We start from the raw sequence: 20,295 nt of genomic DNA on the forward strand, positions 1-20,295 counted from the left end.
TCAGATTACCTTTCGGTAATTAGTCCTTACAAGGGGTTTTAAAATTAGGCGATGGCAGTTAGTGTACTATTCAATTATAGCAAATAAAACATATTACATTGGGCTTATTTTTATTAAAATCTCGCCAACTCGCCTTTCTTATAATCTGGAGGAAGCTATTCTAATAAAAACGTGTTGCCGAACTATTGAGTAATTAATTGACTTCTTAAGTTAACAAAATGTGAGATTCTTCCGGTTTGATCAATTGGTATTTTAAGCAACTTTACTTAGTTTGCAAATTTTTAATCTAACAGACAGGTGGAAAGATAATTATAAAAATCAAAATGAGTTTAATCAAATTTTCAGGGCGGTCGCACCAGTGGGTGAAATGACTTTTCACCCACTGTACTAGTATATTAGTTAAAACTCAGGTACCAAGATTAAAACTGGGTACCACAACATTAAAAAGTAAATAAGCACTAAGTACCTTGTATTTGGTTCAAGTCTCTTCCCAAAAACAAGACTTCTTTGAAGGTCAAATATTTCTATTGCACCGTTAACAAAAAAAAAAAAAAAAAAAAACCCAAGCCAAGTCCCTCTTAACAGGAACGAAACACCCAACTAATGTCGGACGTGAAAATTTTATCAGGATTTCAAATTCAAAAAAGCCATCACACGAAAAAAATGACTCATTGCTCAATCAAGAAAAAATCCTTATTAGTAATTAGTATTAATTGTTCTATTCCAATTTTGTTTTTTTCATATTTGTCTTAAAAGAGAATAGAAGTAAGGAATTTGGCTTTTGATTGACTGATGCTTCGATTTTAAAAGAAAGGTTTAATGTAATTAAATTCTTTTCAAGATAGGTTTACTTTATGATAAGTTAATGAGAGGTATTAAAATTCGCAGAGACAATAGATTCCGTTTTAGACTCCCCCACTCTGTTCTAACAAACTCGTTGTTCGTAAGCTTTCATAAGAAACATCAAGTTTTAGTTGAAGCTTAAATATTCCTTTCTACTTTTAATTTTTATTTTACTCAAATCTGTAAATCTAGACAGCTCAACCACTCCAGGCTGTATGGCTTGTTCTTAATTTGTTCTTATTTTTGGTAAAGATAAGCCTCATTATTCTTATAAAAAAGAAAACGAACCTACAAAAAAGGAAAATATGAAAGACTGAAAAAGAGCCATCAAATGCAATGAAAGTGAGTTTAATTCTGAGGACTTTCAATTCGGCATAAGAATATGTACATACAAGTATGTTAAATGAAAAGCTAATACATTTAGGGTCCATCTAAGTTGATTTATGCCTAGCATGGATGAAACGAAAGAGTCAAAAAGGCGATGGGAAAGCTAATCATGTTATTCATTAATTAAGTAATGTTTTCTTAGGAAACAACCCGGTTTTTGCTTTTTTGTCAAGAACAATTTTATAAGAACTTCACGAGTCTGACAATTTGCCAAAACCTAAAAACAAAACAATGTGAGCCTTAGATTTCAAAATAACTAAGAAAGTATTGATTCTAACAGTTTTTAATAGATTTTAAACCTATATTCATAGACACGGTAAAAAACATTTACACCTTAAATCTTCAAAAAAAATTAATAACAGCTCAAGTGTGGGCCAAAATTTACTGGGAAAAAAAACAGGATGCTTCCGTAGAAATCATTACATTACGAATAGTGAGTATGAGTCTTGTAGCCTTACAGCTCAAAAATCGAGATTCTTAAGTGAAGTTTTCAAATAAGTTGGGAGGAATATCGAGGGTGATTTTATCATCGGAGACGAATATTTGGTGTCTGCAACAAAGATTTCATTTCGATGGACCAAAAACAAGAAAGTAGACAACTCAATTCGACCTTAACAAATATCTTTCCAACGATTGCGATTTTTTACCTTTATGGACATTATTTCTAAACGATGTGGTTCTTTCAAAAAAGACCGAAACATATAAAATCGTGGTGATTATAACATATTCTTATGAAAAATCTGTTATACTGCCTGACTAATTAGTAAGGTATGTACGAACAAATGCATTGATTAGTCTATTCTTTAATACGTATTTTTAATTCTTCTTTTATGGTACCTTATACATTAATTTCGAAGGCTTATCGAAAGATTACTTTAATTTCATCAATTTTTTTTAAGAACTTAAAATTTGCTTTATATTTCAATATGATTTAGGACACTATTGATAATTTTAACTGACCTATAATAAGACTAATAAACCAGCTGCGCTGGAAGGTCAGCCCTAAAGGATAAGATAGATCTAGAGAGAGTAGCAAAAACGATGTGATCACAAGATAACGATAAACTACTCTTGGAGGTGGCTTAGGCAAAATGGGTGCACAAATCGTCAACATTTTGTCAGGGTCGATTACACATTTATTTTATAAGCAACCGAGTTGCTAAGGGCTCAGGCCTCAATATGGCCCAAAAAATAAGGACCTTGCTTAGCAACCCTGAGGCCTCAAATCCAAATTAGCAACTTTTCTCCTCAGCAATAAAAAATAATTTTGACACAACTTAGAAAAAAAGCCTTGAAAATCTTCGAAAAATCAGGAAAAATGCAAAAATGTGCTTGAAAATTTTTAAGCAACCCTACAAGCAACTTTGAGCCTGGATTTCGAAAAACCCTTAGCAACTCCAGGCCTGACCCAAGTTGCTGGGATGATGGAGTTGCTTATAAAAAAATGTGTAACAAGGTTTGAAAAAATTTCATTTTTAACATAAATTTTTAACAATGTTGTTTTAGATAATCATCTATAAATATTAACAATATTAATATTGTACAAAATTAATCACTTCTTTGCAATACATTTAAAATATGTAATACTCTCTAGTTGATGTAAAGTCTTTAATTATTGTCCAATACCAACGTCATTCCAACAGCAATAATTCCATTAACAAGACATTGAATTAGATACAGGGTAGGTATACTAAACCAAAAATCCATTGCAGCATCATAATAGTCCAATAACGAATAAGCTTTTGAAAAAATATTCGTCGATATAATCGTGAAACGTGATAGTGTTCAGTAGGATACGTGAACGTGTGTATTTTCAATTATTCCAGCATAATAGTGGCGTTAAAATTTTGCAAATAGATGGTCGCCTATTGAATTTCTGTAAAAAAAAAGATATTTTAAAATATTTTCTTCAAATTAAAAACAAGCGTTGACTTTATTGATAGGGTAGCATGTATAAAGTAATCATTTTGTAGTAAACTCTCACTTTTTTGAAATTATATTATTCATCAAAATATCAATTGACCACTATTCAAACTTTTAATGTAGGTCACTTTTGAGGCTTCATTGATTTTAAAGCCTGAAGGGCTAGAGCAAAATCTTTAACCTTTCCCGGATAAGGAAAAGTGAAGCCACTAAACTCAATGCTTATAGTACCTTGTTTCGATTTTTGTAGTGTCGATATTCGAACTATTGGATGGGAAGCTATATTTCCTTCGTTGATAAAAAATCGTGATATTTGGTTATTGATTGATCCCTGCATAGCATATCTGCAACAAAACAATGAAGATATTAAAGTCCCATACACAGGTAAATAATAACAACATGAACCAAATCACTTCACTCTTTAAAACTTAGATCATTCATGATTAATTGCTTACGGTATAGTCCTATACTTCTTATCATATATTTTGTACGTTAAAGTAATGAAACAGAACGCTTGCTAACTAGCTAACAAATCCCTCTTATTCTTTCATTGAGACAAAAGACTATCATAGATTTTTAACGTTCTTTGAGAGATGGCTGGACGAATAATCGAACCTCGTAAAAAGACATTATTCAAATGAAAATGGAAGGACTATAAAATGATTGCTTTCTAAGATATACCTAGAAACACACGTTAAAGTGTTTGCGTTAGCAAATTTTGATGGATCAAAAAGAGACCTTTAGCTTACCTATCACTTTTATGAACTCTTTCAGTATTCAGGTGTGAAGAAACGAACCGATGGTTTAAAAGTACCTATCCATGATGAGTGAAATGATTGAGTACATTGTACCAAACAACAACAAAAACAGGAAGGCGATGGTAATACCAAGCTCAAACGATGCAAAGCCATGGACTTTTTCGATACTATAAACATGTAACACCAGATACTAAAACAACAATAAACAATCAACAAATTACCAACATTTTCATTTCAACACCAAATTCATTCATATATACATTTTGTCCATTATTCTTTTGTCAATAGAGAGATTTGAGTGTTCATTTTTAGTAAATTTTGCAGAATTTTGATTTATAACAGAGATTTATATGCAAATAAAAAATAATTACAAAAAACGATTTTATAGAATGTGAGGAATAAATATAATTCAAATTTTTGTATAAAAATAATTCAAATTTTTTGTAAAAAATAATTCAAATTTTTGTATAAAAATAATTCAAATTTTTGTATAAAAATAATTCAAATTTTTGTATAAAAATAATTCAAATTTTTGTATAAAAATAATTCAAATTTTTGTATAAAACGCTTTAAATAATTGATTTGTAAAAATGCAAGGTACAAAAAACTATAAAAAGTAATTCAAATTTCTATGTAAAATAGGCAGAAAATGTATGGTTAGTGAGGAAAGTCCTTTTTTTATGATATTAATTTTAATTTTGATCACAGACATTCAGAGTCTTTGGGCTAAGATCAACACTCCTAACACATCACAGGAAGATAAACAGGACGATACTTGACTGGTTAGGCTCAGTCAGTTTACATTAAAGGAAGAAATTTTAATGGGAATTTAATTTGGCGGATGACAGGAAAAATTTTGAAGGTGAAAATGTTTAAAATACCCCCTTTTATGATCTAATAGTGAAACATTGAGAAAATTTAAATTTGACAGGAATTTAATTTGTAAAAATTAAATTTGGCGGGAACTAATTTTGGGGATTTTGGCCAAATCCGCCAAATTTTCATTGTGCCAAAATTTCTTCCTTTAATGTATTTAAACAGAGTGACCTGAAAAGTTATTTCTAAAAATCAACAAAAAAAACAAAATCCTCACACCAGTCATATTGTATTGAATCAGGCCCCCAAGCAATACAACCATGCGCATATAACATTTCAGCGTTGAAATAAATTTAATTTAAGTCTATGTAAACCAATGCGCTGTCTTGGAGCTTTCTCTACATTTCAATAATAAAATATCTACATACACATGGTTGTGTAAGAAGGAGTTGCAGATCTCAACAGCAAAGTTTTATTGAATGTTACAATTTATCAAAAATTATTTTAATTGCTCTAGAGTTTTGCAACTCCTTCAACCCCACCCTCCCCTATACCCCCATATAAAAACTATTTCTCAAGTCGGTCAAGTAGGTCAAATCGGCTAAGTAGGTTAAGTAGGTTAAACAGGTTTGAAAAACTAAGTGTTGTTTGATATGATAAAACAAACTCCATCGTGGTCTGAAAAATACATGTCCTTTACAAAACACTTGATTTCTTTTTTATCTGTAAAGCTATTCTTTAAATAAACATGGTCAAGAAGACCACCTGCTAGATGGGTCGGTTCATCCACAATCATTTTATATGAAGAAAGTACTTCACTCAGGAATGCGTTTTCAGGATCTAATGCATCAATGTTGAAATCTCCAACAACAATGTCTATATCGTCATATGTTATAAGTTCCAACAATTCTTCACGAAAACTGTTTCTTGAATAATCAGGTGGTTTGTACAACATTAAAAGTTTGATAGGTCGGTTACTGAAGGTTTCTTTTGAAAATTCGATACAAGTGTAACCTGCCGCTCTATTACATTCTAAAATTTGAATTGAAGAATTAAAACAACATGCATTGTTTTGGAATCGATTAACAGAGTTGTTGTTGTATTCAATATTGAAATCACCAAGTATTTGATCAACTTCATTTGTATCACTTGAAGGTGACAATTGAGTTTCAGTAAGACATAATAAGTCACTGCTCATAAGAGTTTTACACTTTGTAATGTCAATTGCATGTTTCTTCAAAGAGCGAACATTAAGGAGTGAAATTCGAACATGTTTGCCTGGAATCAAAGCAGAAGAAAAACTTTCAACTTTATGCAAAGGTCTATCTTTTCGTAAACGTTCATATTCAAGTCCTGCCTCGTTGTTCGAACGGATAGCTTTTCTATCGTATTCACCTGTCAAAAACAATCCATTTATGTTTGTTACTCTGGATAGACTAACATACATTTGACCTTCATTGAAATATCTTTGCGATAATAGATCAAAACTTACTACTGCTGATTGAAGTGTTAGTCCTTGGACTTTATGACTTGTACATGCATAGGATAAGACCAAAGGAAATTGAGTTCTTCGAACCATTAAAGGTTTTTCCTTTTTCTTTTTCTTTTTCTTTTCTTTTCTTGTGTTAAAAGTGGCTTCTGCCCTTTCAATCAATATCCAATCATTTTGTCTACACACATGATCTAAATTAGGTCCTTTTTTGCCTGCTAGAACATCATCAAGTTTAACATAGACACCTGGTATGGTATTACCAAAGTTATATTTAAATCCCATTACTGTTCCAACTTGACCGTTAACCAGTCTATCAGTAATGTCAATATTCTTGCAAATTAAAATTCGGGCACCTACTTTCAATTCTAATACACGGGCAAGACCACCTGTTTCTCTTGCTTTTGCAGTTTCAATAAATCTGACATCTTGGTTTGTTAAATGCTTAGGAACTTCATCTTGTGCAAAAATCAAATGCTTTTCAGTTGGTAATTCGTTGAGTTTTTCTATGTTATATGCATCAACTGGTTTATTTTCTGCAAAGATATGAGTTACATCAGAGGGATAATCTGGACTGTCTTTTGCAATAAATCTAGATTTTAAAAGTTCTTCCTTTTCTTTGTCTAGCTCGCCTAAACGAATTTGATTCAAGAGGTCAATAAAATCAATATCATCTCTCTGTCTCATGATCTCTGTCAATTCAGCGATTTGGAATTTACGCCATAATTCAAACCCAATTATACCATGTACTGTGGAGCAATCTGGTTTGTAGATAAAATCTTTAAAAACTGGTGGCAGTTGATATAAATCACCACAAAGTAGAACTGACTTTCCAGCAAAAGGTTTATCTACTTCAAATATTTTGCGTAACCTTTTGTAATTTGACCAATATTGAACTTATTGAACTGCAAAATTTACCAATATCTCAAGTTTGATCTCATTCTATCTTGAGTCTCTTCCATTTGCTTGTGTGTCTATTCTGGTTTCTTTTAAGTGCATTTTTCAGTATTTTCAGTGAAAACCAGGTTTTCTGCATAATTTATGATAATTTATTTGTATTTTCTAGTTTATATCAATTTTAGTTTGATAGCCAACTTGGTTCATCATATTTACATTTCCTAGCTATTTTTCATAATTTTAGTATTTATGGCCAACTTGGTTTAGATTTTCTATAAATATGGCAGCTTGTCCACTTTTCTTCAGAGTTCAGTTGACATGTAGCACTCAGAGAGTCAACACCTCAGGACTTAGTCATTTTCTCAACATAAATTTCAAATAAACATAAGTCAATCAATGATAGTCTTCAAATCATTTTGACATTTTGGATTCTCCTTCACAGTTCTTTCACTCTGGCAAGCTGGTAAGCATTATTTATTATTTACTATTCAATATATTTCCTCTTGTTTACTTTAATGTATCCTCTCTTGTATGTATGATACCCTAGTCTCATATACTCTAGACTTTGTTTGATATAGACTTAGTCTTAGAATTTATTCATTTTTGTTTTTTCATATAAACTAATTTTGGATCTTTGTATCTATTTAGTTTGAATCCTTGATTACAAATATACGTCAGTACGAGAATCCTCAGTGGTGAACTCCATGCAACATTCAAACAGCAAGAGATCACGCAAGAGAATTGATTACAGATTACTCCATCATACCGGGCAGGTACGTGAAAAGACACAACTTATCAATGATCATGTAAGTGACAGTTATTCATCCCCTGATACTACCGCCCAAATCGAACAACCTATAGTCGCTCCACATAACCGATCGGACGTCTGCTACAACGTCACGAGGAATTGTACCACTTCAAATTCCGAACTTAACGCAAACTCACAATACAATTTGATCTTTCAAAATATTCCGATGGATGATCAATCTTCAGAGTCAGAGGATTCAAAGATGGATGCTCGGTTACTCAGGCAAGCCTCCAATTTAGGACATGACCCTCATGAACAAGCATTCCATTATGAACCCCCACCCCAAGATAGCGTTTCATCATCTCATCATAACCTTTCGTCGCCTCAACATGATGTTCTGTTGTTTAACCATGATGTTCTATCGTTTGAACATGACGCTCTGCTACTTGAACATGACACTCCGCCGCCTGGACATGACGCTCCGCCGCCTGAACATGACGCTCCGCCGCCTGAACATGACGCTCCGCCGCCTGAACATGACGCTCCACCGCCTGAACATGACGCTCCGCCGCCTGAACACGACGCTCCACCGCCTGAACACGACGCTCCACCGCCTGAACACGACGCTCCGCTGCCTGAACAAGACGCTCCGCCGCCTGAACAAGACATTTCTACGTCTCATCATGGCGCTTCAACGTCTCATCATGGCGCTTCAACGTCTCATCATGGCGCTTCAACGTCTCATCATGGCGCTTCAACGTCTCATCATGGCGCTTCAACGTCTCATCATGGCGCTTCAACATCTCAACATGGCGCTTCAACGTCTCATCATGGCGCTTCAACGTCTCAACATGGCGCTTCAACGTCTCATCATGGCGCTTCAACGTCTCATCATGGCGCTTCAACGTCTCATCATGGCACTTCAATGTCTCATCAAGGTGCTCCTACGTTTAATCATGGCGCTCCAACGTTTCATCATGACGCTCCTACATCGCAACAAGGCGCTCCTACGTCTCATCAAGGCGCTCCTTCGTTTCATCAAGGCGCTCCTTCGTTTCATCAAGGCGCTCCTTCGTTTCATCAAGGCGCTCCAACTTCTCATCAAGGTGCTCCAACATATCATCAAGGTGCTCCTGCGTATCATCAAGGTGCTCCAACATATCATCAAGGTGCTCCTACGTCTCATCATGGCGCTTCTACGTCTCATCATGGCGCTCCTACGTCTTATCAAGGTGCTCCAATGTTTCATCAAGGTGCTCCAATGTATCATCAAGGTGCTCCAATGTTTCATCAAGGTGCTCCAATGTTTCATCAAGGTGCTCCTACGTCTCATCAAGGCGCTCCTTCATCTCATCATGGCGCTCCAATGTATCATCATGGTGCTCCAATGTTTCATCATGGCGCTCCTATGTCTCATCATGGCGCTCCTGCGTATCATCAAGGTGTTCCCATGTTGTATCAAAGCAATCCATGGTCCCATCATGGTTGGTCACACACCTACCCTTTGACCTCACAATTCAACGCTCCAACGTCACACATCAATGGTCAGACTTCACCCATCAATGGTCAGACTTCACCCATCAATGGTCAGACTTCACGTATCAATGGTCAGACTTCACGTATCAATGGTCAGACTTCACGTATCAATGGTCAGACTTCACCCATCAATGGTCAGACTTCACGTATCAATGGTCAGACTTCACGTATCAATGGTCAGACTTCACGTATCAATGGTCAGACTTCACGTATCAATGGTCAGACTTCACACATCAATGGTCAGACTTCACACATCAATGGTCAGACTTCACACATCAATGGTCAGACTTCACACATCAATGGTCAGACTTCACACATCAATGGTCAGACTTCACACATCAATGGTCAGACTTCACACATCAATGGCCCGACTTCACCCATCAATGGCCCGACTTCACCCATCAATGGCCCGACTTCACCCATCAATGGTCAGACTTCACACATCACTCCTGTTTTGGTTAATCAATCATCAGGATTTCATGGTCACACTTCAATCAATTCCACCAATCATCACAGAACCAAACTTATCAACCAGACTTCTTCTACACCAATCACCAGAATTTCTACTCCAACCCTCAACAAAAGAACACCAGTCGAAATGGAAAGGGTAAAGCAATTGAACATAGAGCAGTGTGTTATTGCAAACGATCTTGCAGACATGGTTGTGGAAAGTGACATTGAGGAACTTACTCTTACAGAGGCTGAACTATTGACATCCAAAACTGAATCACTTCGTACTCGATTTCGCACAATCCATACAGAATTGCAGCTAACACTTGGAGATAACAACTACCTTGAAATCTTCTCAACAAGGTTTAACGAAACTTCAGATTCATTCAGAGAAATCATACAAAAGATCAAGATTCATATGAGAATTCTGCGACGCGACAGAGAAGTAGAAGATTGTGAATTACAGAAGATCCAGTTGGATTCCCACAAGTTCCTGATGACTGAAATCAAAACTTCCATCCCAACATTACGCACCATCTTCAGCCAAGATCCGACCAACTTCAGCTACGATGAATTGGTCAATGCAAAATCAAACTTGAACCACTACACAAAGAAGCTGGATCACATGGCCCTCCAAGTCAAAGAAATGTTGGTCAACTCACACAAAGCAGACCACAGTGAAGTTGATGGAATCATCCAATCATATCATGAAGTCTGTGCACTCAAGAACAAATACGTTACAACCATTGAACATGAAGCATCAACCAATGAAGTACTCAAGCAACAGAAATTTCAATCATCGAAATTGAATATCAAGCTTCAAAAGTTCAAAGGGTATGAATCTGATATTGATATTTACACCTTCCAAAGCGACTTTGAGAAACTACACAAGAAGAATACACCATCATCAGTTCTCCCAGATCTTCTCACAAACAACTACCTTGACGGTCCAGCCTTGAGTCTTGTCAAAGGAATTGATAAGATAGATGAAATATGGACACGTCTCAAATCCTCGTATGGAGATGCCAAATTACTCCTTTCAAAGAAGTTGGCTCAACTCACTCAGTCAAATCGGATGTGGAGGACTCGTGATCCTGAGAAGTTGATCGAGTCAATCAGTAAAATCCTCAACATCATCAAAGACGTTATCAAGTTGGCAAAGCAACACAACATTGAATGTAATCTCTACTACGGCAACGCCATCAAAGACATCTATGCGTTACTCGATGACAAACGGCAAACAAAATGGTTTGAATCTATTGATGGAAGACATCTTGACGATGCTGACATCTGGAAAGAATTCATCACCTTCCTCGAGAAAGAGTTATCAATTCAACAAATGAAGTTGCTTCACTGCACCAATGATTCTAAACCAGTCCCTCCTCGAAATCCTTCCTCATCACACCACTCTGGTAGACAAGATGATCAAACTCAAAGTCCTGGCAACAACAAAGATGCATGTTTCATTTGTGGTGAAGAAGGACATAACAAGACAAATGGCCCTAAAGGTTCAAAGATCATTCAGTACTACTCATGTCGAGTATTCGTGGAGATGACACCATCACAACGATTTAATGCCCTAAAGAAGAAAGGATATTGCTGGCAATGCTTGTATCCTGGTGCACTTCGATCAAATGAGAAACACAAAGAAGGTCGATGTCAAAATCACTTCATCTGCAAACATCAATCACATGATAACTTCCCTACAAAGAAGCATGTCCTCGTATGTCAAGATCATGCATCCAACAGTCAGAATGAAGATACTCTTCAAACGTACAAGGACAGATACATCAATCGACAATCAAATGTATCACCCTTCTCGAAGGACATAAAGCTGGTCTTCTTCACCACATTCAACTCGCTGAAGAACCTTAATCCTGATCCAGAAGTTGACAACAATGCCATTTACATTTTGCAGACAATTGAAGTTGACGGTCAAAGGTATACAATATTCTTCGATCTAGGATGTAGCGATATGGTCATCACTGAAAAAGCTGTCAAGAAACTGGGCAAACGTGCCTCATTAGAGTTCAATGGCAAAATCCCAATTGGAGGAGTTGGAAAGATTTCAACAATCAGCTCTGGAGGTTACAAAATCCTTCTACCACTCTTCAATGGTCAGGATGCCACCATCAGAGGCCTTTGTCTCAAACAAATAACTTCCAAATTCCCAGTTCACTCACTCAAAGAAGTTAAGCATGACATATCAAAGGCTTACAAGGAAGATGGATTTGACCCAACCAACCTACCATCTTTGCCTGCCTCAATTGGGGGAGAGGTAGACATAATGCTTGGCATCAAATACAAGAGATATCATCCCAAGGAAATCTATCAATTACCATCTGGACTTACAATCTTTGAGTCCTTGTTCAAGAGTGCAGATGGCGGAAGAGGAGTTGTTGGTGGACCACATCGAGCTTTCAACAAGATCAACAACAGTCACATTGCCAATCAAGAGATGACTTCATTCATTGTAGACCGTCATCAGATCCTACGCTCAAACATCAATCCTGACACTGATCTCCTTCATATGAAAGTTCCCAAAGACCATTATCAAAATCTAATGTTGGACATACCCAACCATTCAAATGCACTTGTTTCACGCAACCAAAAGATCTTTGAGCAAGCAGAGAACGCTGGTAGTGAAATCACCTACCGATGTATCAACTGCCGAGATTGCAAAGACTGCAAAAATAATGCATCAACAGAATCGATCAGCATCAGAGAGGAAATTGAGCAACAAATCATCAACCGATCCGTCACCATTGACATTGCCAACAGAACCTCATATGCTCATCTGCCATTGCTCCACAAACCAGAAGTCAAACTTTCAAACAACAAACACAAAGCATTGAAAGTTTATTATCAGCAACTGAAGAAGCTTGACAACAATCCAAGTGACAAGGCTGATGTTCTCTTATCAGAAAAGAAGATGCATACATTGGGTTTCGTAGATTACGTTGAAAATATGACACCCTCCCAACAGAATTTATTGAATGACAGTGAAATTGTGAACTACATCCCATGGCGAGCAGTTTGGAAACCAAATTCTTTATCCACGCCTTGTCGTGTGGTATTTGATGCCTCCCAACCAACCAACAGCGGATACAGCCTTAATGACATCTTAGCAAAGGGTACAAACAATATGAATTCACTCATTGAGTTATTGATCAGATGGACATCACACCAAACTGTATTTCATACTGATGTTCGCAAGATGTACAACTCTGTCAAGTTAGTCGAAAGTCATTGGTGCCTGCAAAGATACATTTGGGAAGAGAATTTGGACAGAACAAGAATCCCAAAGGAAAAGATCATCAAAACTCTAATTTATGGAGTCAAATCCTCTGGTAACCAATCAGAACGTGCCCTCAGGGAGACAGCACGTTTATCAAAAGACGAGTATCCTGATGCTTACGAAGTCATAACCAAAGATGTGTATGTTGACGATTGTTTATCAGGTGCTGAATCAATGTCAGCAGCAATCAAATTGGCAGATGGCCTGGAAGTTGTAGTCAATAGAGGTGGTTTTGCATTGAAGGGAGTCACTTTTTCCAAACAAACACCTGACAAGGATCTCTCTGCCGATGGTGAAAGCATCAGTGTGGCTGGTATGAAATGGTTCCCACTACAAGATGAAGTGTCCTTGGATGTCAGTGAACTTAACTTTGCAACAAAAGTTAGGGGGAAGAAACCAATGTCAATCAAGGATATCCCAAAGAACCTAACTAGAAGACAATGTGTATCAAAGGTGGCAGAATTGTATGACATCACAGGAAAGATAACACCCATCACAGCAGGTATGAAACTGGACCTACACAACCTTGTGGATAGAGGTCTTGGATGGGATGACAGAATTCCAGATGATTTCAAACCAATTTGGGAGTCCCATTTCGCTATGATGGAAGAAATTTCAAATGTGAGGTACAGAAGAGCTTGCATTCCAGAAGATGCTGCAAGCCTTGAACTAGATACAATCGACACTGGTGATGCATCCAAGCATATTGCATGTGTTGCAATATATGCACGATTCAAAAGAAAGTCTGGTGGATATTCAAGTCAACTGGTTTTCTCGAGATCAAGGCTCGTACCAGATGGCACCACCCAACCTCGAGCTGAACTATATGCTGCAACTCTGAACGCCCATACTGGTGAAGTTGTGAGAAGAGCATTTCAAAAGCATCATCAATCTTCATTAAAGCTAACAGACAGCCAAATTGTGCTTTTCTGGCTTCATAGTGACAAACAATTGAAACCCTATGTCCGCAACCGTGTCAACGAAGTTCATCGCTTCACAAATCCTGATGACTGGAGGTTTGTCAAAAGTCAAGACATGATTGCTGATATCGGGACAAGAAAAGGTGTATCCTTGAATGAAATTTGTCAAGATTCAAAATGGTTCAATGGTTTTCCATGGATGAAAGAATCAGTGGAAACCTTCCCAACCAAGACTGTTAATCAAATCAAGCTCAATCAGGATGAAGTCAAGGATATTGAGAAAGAGCAAATTATATCAACAATCAGTCCACAGAGCATGTTGTCAATGTCATACTTGTCAGAAGCTCAAACTTGCCATTTGTCATCATCAGCACAATCAATATCTGATCGATACAGTTTTTCAAAGTACATCATTGATCCTAACAAATATGGTTGGAAGAAAGCCACTTCAACTCTTGCTCTTGTGATCAAATTCCTGAAACTCAAGTCGTGTCTACCACAACCATCTTCAAAGGATAACAACGCGTTGGCACAGGAATATTTCTTTATGAAAGCAACCCATGAAGTGAAGAAATTTACACCATCAAAGAGATTGGCAAACATTTCATCTGAGAAAAATGGAATTCTTTACTACAACGAACGTATCCTTCCAATCGAAAAAATCACATCAACTGGAAAGCTCACCAATGCAATGTTTGACTTGTCCTCGTCAACCTTCATTGTCCCAGTTGTCGACAGATATTCGCCAATCGCTTACAGTATTGTTAACTTCATTCACTGGCACCACCCGGTGGCTAAACACAAAGGAGTGGAAACAGTGTATCGCTACGTTCTACAGATCGCATATATCATCGATGGACGAGATCTAATTCGTACTATCAGAAGGAATTGTCAAAGATGCCGCTACCTGGCCAAGAAAGCAATCAACGTTGAAATGGGTCCAGTATCCCAGCACAGTCTCAATATTGCACCACCATTTTATTCAACTCAAGTGGATCTATGTGGTCCATTCAGTGCATATTCAAGTTTCAATAAGCGAAAGAGTATAAAGATTTGGTTGGTGGTTTTTTGTTGTACAACAACATCAGCAACAAAAATACATGTTATGGATGACTACAGTACACCATCATTCATCCTATCAGTTATCAGATTTTCAAGCAACGTTGGCTATCCCAAGTATTTGTTGCCAGATGAAGGCAGTCAATTAGTCAAAGGATGTGATTCTCTCCGACTCAACTTTAAGGATCTTCAAAACCAACTTCATCGCGACACAATGATCGAATTTGAAGTATGTCCAGTTTCAGGTCATTTCATGCACGGAAAGGTAGAAAGGAAGATTCAAGAAATAAAGAAATCAATCGAGATGAATTTCCACAACCATAAGCTTTCCTTAATGCAATGGGAAACTGTTGCAGCACAAGTTGGAAATACAATCAATGACATGCCACTTGCTCTTGCTGGACAGACTGATTACGAGATATCTGATGTCTTAACACCAAATCGTCTGCTACTGGGCAGAAATAACGAGAGAAGTCCAACCTTTCCTGTTGATGTTAGCACAAAACCTGATAAATTCATCAGGTTGAATCAAGAGATATTTCAAGCGTGGTTCGAAACATGGCTCGTTGTCCATGTGCCACGGCTAATGCATCGACCAAAATGGTTCAAGAACGAATACGACATCAAAACCGGAGACATCGTCCTATTTGCAAAGCGTGAGAATGCACTCTCAAGCACATACCAATATGGAATGGTGAAAAGTGTCGAGAAAAGTACAGATGGAAAGATTCGAAAGGTATTGGTGAAGTATCGAAATCATAGCGAAAATGTTGATCGTGAAACGTTTCGTGCAACTCGTGGTTTGATCATGATTCACCCGTATGATGAATTGAGTATAAGTGAAGAATTGGCATTTGCTGGTTGTATTAATGAATAAATTTTGCATCGTGTCTTTGGGCAGTGTAATTTGACCAATATTGAACTTATTGAACTGCAAAATTTACCAATATCTCAAGTTTGATCTCATTCTATCTTGAGTCTCTTCCATTTGCTTGTGTGTCTATTCTGGTTTCTTTTAAGTGCATTTTTCAGTATTTTCAGTGAAAACCAGGTTTTCTGCATAATTTATGATAATTTATTTGTATTTTCTAGTTTATATCAATTTTAGTTTGATAGCCAACTCGGTTCATCATATTTACATTTCCTAGCTATTTTTCATAATTCTAGTATTTATGGCCAACTTGGTTTAGATTTTCTATAAATATGGCAGCTTGTCCACTTTTCTTCAGAGTTCAGTTGACATGTAGCACTCAGAGAGTCAACACCTCAGGACTTAGTCATTTTCTCAACATAAATTTCAAATAAACATAAGTCAATCAATGATAGTCTTCAAATCATTTTGACATTTTTGGATTCTCCTTCACAGTTCTTTCACTCTGGCAAGCTGGTAAGCATTATTTATTATTTACTATTCAATATATTTCCTCTTGTTTACTTTAATGTATCCTCTCTTGTATGTATGATACCCTAGTCTCATATACTCTAGACTTTGTTTGATATAGACTTAGTCTTAGAATTTATTCATTTTTGTTTTTTCATATAAACTAATTTTGGATCTTTGTATCTATTTAGTTTGAATCCTTGATTACAAATATACGTCAGTACGAGAATCCTCAGTGGTGAACTCCATGCAACACCTTTCATCAATATTTCTAAACAAGCGGCTAGACACCATGGAAATTTCATCAATCATAATAACTTCCACACATGCAAGTTTTTTTTGCAAATTTTGCTTTGATGATGCATTCAGTGGAAAGAAATCTGTAGTAGGAATAATTAAACCGCTGTGTATGGTGGTTCCATTGACATTAATTGCTGCTACGCCAGTTGGTGCAAGAACTAAAACTCTTTCTTTTGTGGGTTCTCCTCCTCTGTACATAAGAAGTTTTGACAAAGAATGATAGATTGTTGTGAGTAAATGGCTTTTTCCTACGCCTCCACCACCAGTTAAGAAAATATGAAATGGCTCAATACATTTAGGCACTTTTGAAGAAAGGTTTTTAACGAAATCTCTTCCCCATTTGTGAACTACATCAAAAACTTCTCTTTGTTGGTGATTTAGAGATCTAATACGAGCATTTACTTCATTATCTGGGAGCAAAATTGATTCCATTGGAATTGAAGCTCTGGCATGAGTAGTGTCATTGTTATTTTCATCATCTGATTCTTCATTATTGTTTGCTCTACTTTGAAGCTCTGCATTTGTTTCATCATTCTCCTGCTGTTCAAAATCATTCATATTGAGAATCAAATCATTTCTGTACCTTTCTAATGCATCATCTACTAAACCAGCATAAGGTTGGATCAAAGCTCTGTTTCTCTCAATCCTTTCAATGACACCTGGTTCCAATAGCTTTGCAGTATAATTATTGTGTTCTTGGGACAATAATTCGTTCTCATCAAAGAAAGGTAAGTACAGCATGAGGAGGTGGTGGGCGTAATCTTCCGGGTACTTGTTTCTGTTAGGCTGATGAAGTCGAAGTACAAGTGGAACTTTGCGGCATTTTAGTTTACCTTTCATTGAACAAAGTTTGACAATCTTTGGGTAGTTGCTTGAGAGATGGTTTGATTCTATCAAATTATCGTCCAATTCATTAGGCTGGCAATCATTTTCACTACATTCTTTATATATAACACTGTAGAATCTCAAGAATTCCGCATAACACATTTCAGCAATAGGTTTATTAGGTCCAGTTCTTTCTCTTGGTCTATCACAATACCGGTCAAGCATATTACTTTTGAAAATTGAAGTACTATCTTCAGGCAACTCATTAATTTCATCTTCACTAAGGCACATTCTAAATCTCTTTTCTGGGACATTAGTATTTGCAAAAGTTACACCTGGATACAGCTTACGAAGCCATAGCTGTGGCATACTGAGATAAACTGCTTCTTGCACTGACACTTCTCGCTTTGACACATAGGCATGGGCAACAGATTTCATTTGTTCATATTTGTCACCGCCATTTTCAAAAGCATCTTTAACAGCTTGGGTCATAGCATGAGATATTTCATCTTCAGTTTTAGAAAGATATGCACACATGTAAGTTGCAGCTTTGTAATAATTAAATACTGGTTGAATATCCAGATTTGCTTGCCAAGCTTTAAGACCTTCTGTAAAGTAGTTATTGACAAAGCATGCATTTGTATTGCGTTTTAAGTAAATGTGAAAATCTTCATCTTCAGATACAGAGAGAGCATATTCATAATCTTCCTTTGGAATGTCTAATTCAGCTAGGACTTCATTGATGGTAGGAACTGGATTAAAATTTTCTCCATCAGGGTTGAAAAAGTTTCTTTTATCAGGATTAAGGTTCTCATTGATGTAAGTCCTTACTTTTGTCAAAACTTCTTTTCGCAGAGCAAGTATGGCTTCTCTTTCCTCATGTGGTAGTTCTTGTGGCAAGGGCTCAGAAACTATTGTTTTCTCAGAAAAAAATTTACCAAAATAAAACCTGCAGGGAGTGTTTTTATATTTACGGCAAGTTTTTGAATGGCGGTGTAGTTGGTATGTCTTCACAAGGTTAAATAATTCGGGATCCTCTTCTACGGATGGTAAATAGACCTTGATTATTTTATCAATGAACATAATGTACTCATCTTTTGTTTCCTTGGTCAATACTGGTGCATTTAAAATCCACAGAAAGGAATGAATGTGAGGGCTTCCGCGTACTTGAAATTCTACTCAAATAGCGTAGAAAGTTGTTTTACCGAGTGGGCCGTCCAAAACAATCGTTTTAAAAAATACTTCTACTCTGTATTGAAAATGCCTTGCTACAAGTACAGGGTTACTATTTAATAAATCACACCTTTCGTTATAAGAAAGATTCTTGATAAATTCATCGGTTACGTTTTGACCCTTGAGTTTGTAAATTATGGAGATGAGTTCGTTCCAACGAAGGTCTGCACAACTCAATGTCTGAAAGAACGTTGGTGGTCCTAATTGTTTAACCATTGCTAAAACTTCTTGCTGGAATTTTTTCCAATATGCTGGAGTTCCTTTAACAGTACTCATGAAGGCAAAAGCTTTATCATTTGCTATGAATTGCCTTACTGTTTCTTTGAAATTCTGACTTAACATACCAGCATTTAAATTTGAGCCAGCAACTTTTCTCATTGCGACATTTATCTGATTGGTCAAAGACACTTGCTGAGTTACAAAATTAGCAAAAAATATGTAGTCTGGGTCTGAAGCAAACTTTTGTGTGTAGTTCAACAAACGCTGGTTGAAGTATTTGGATGGACTTAGTTTAACATCACGTTCAACTTTGTAACCAAATTTACCTTTAGGAAATAAATGAGGATGAGCAAGCATTTCACAATTTTCATCATGTAAGACTGAAATTGGTTTTTTACCCTGACCAGGCGCTAATGACAAAATTTCATTATCTACTTCTGCATCAGAAGGAGTGTGAGGCATTAGAGTAGTTTCATTTGCATTTGAGCGATGAGCATCAAGTGGGTTGTCGGTTGTCTCAAGCTCTTCAGAATCTGAAGCATTATTTTGTGGATCATCAGGTTCAGTGCTATCGTCATTGGAAGCAATTTCACTCAATTGGTCACTATCATTAGAGTCCGTTTCCTCATTATTTGCAGAATTTTGTATAATGGTCTCATCATTTGAACTGTTGCTGACATTAATTTCTATGTCTTGATAAAGAGGGTTGTTCTCTTTGAAATAATTCAGTACGCGCTGAATGAAATCAGGTCTGATTGGTTCAAAAACGACATGTCCTTTATATTCCAATTTCCTTTTGAGTTTAACAATGACTAATCCATTATCATTTGCTCTTCTTGGTAAAGTATTAGCAATATCTTCAACATCAATAGGTACATTACAAATAGAACCTTTGAGTTTGGGGAACTGACCTTTTGGCATAATTGCAATTTTCTTGAATAAAATTCTGCGAGAAATCAAAATCTTTTCAAGCCTGCGAAGAGTATGAAATTCAGCAGGTAATTCATCGAGGCAAAGTTTATTTTTAACAGGCATGGCAATTCATTTTTTTTAAGTTTGCTATGGCAAGTTTTGCAAATGTATAATTGGCCATCAAATGAAAAAACTTCAGAATAATAATATTCTTGTGGCATATCATATTTTTCAGGTGCATATTTGATAACTGTTTTTCGATAGAGGCATCTGTTACAGCAAACACAAATGTAAAAGGGAC

At 36.4% G+C, this 20,295-nt stretch overlaps 4 long non-coding RNA genes across 4 annotated transcripts; 3 read left to right on the plus strand and 1 right to left on the minus strand.

Annotated features, from left to right (window-relative positions):
- Positions 1-2,789: 2,789 nt before the first annotated feature.
- Positions 2,790-3,990, minus strand: LOC136824631 (uncharacterized). The gene is made up of 3 exons (XR_010849135.1): positions 3,903-3,990; positions 3,385-3,497; positions 2,790-3,106 (listed from the first exon to the last, which is right to left on the minus strand). It is a non-coding gene; the product is annotated as an uncharacterized lncRNA (long non-coding RNA).
- Positions 3,423-4,135, plus strand: LOC136824632 (uncharacterized). The gene is made up of 2 exons (XR_010849136.1): positions 3,423-3,537; positions 3,928-4,135. It is a non-coding gene; the product is annotated as an uncharacterized lncRNA (long non-coding RNA).
- A 3,033-nt stretch (positions 4,136-7,168) lies between these two features.
- LOC136824633 (uncharacterized) lies at positions 7,169-7,799 on the plus strand. The gene is made up of 2 exons (XR_010849137.1): positions 7,169-7,576; positions 7,762-7,799. It is a non-coding gene; the product is annotated as an uncharacterized lncRNA (long non-coding RNA).
- An 8,672-nt stretch (positions 7,800-16,471) lies between these two features.
- Positions 16,472-16,734, plus strand: LOC136824594 (uncharacterized). Its single transcript, XR_010849130.1, has 2 exons — positions 16,472-16,511; positions 16,697-16,734. It is a non-coding gene; the product is annotated as an uncharacterized lncRNA (long non-coding RNA).
- The last annotated feature ends 3,561 nt before the right edge of the window (positions 16,735-20,295 follow it).

This window comes from Clytia hemisphaerica, unplaced genomic scaffold (genome assembly GCF_902728285.1).
Source record: "Clytia hemisphaerica strain Z4C2 unplaced genomic scaffold, Clytia hemisphaerica genome assembly, whole genome shotgun sequence".
In the NCBI taxonomy this organism is placed as follows: domain Eukaryota; kingdom Metazoa; phylum Cnidaria; class Hydrozoa; order Leptothecata; family Clytiidae; genus Clytia; species Clytia hemisphaerica.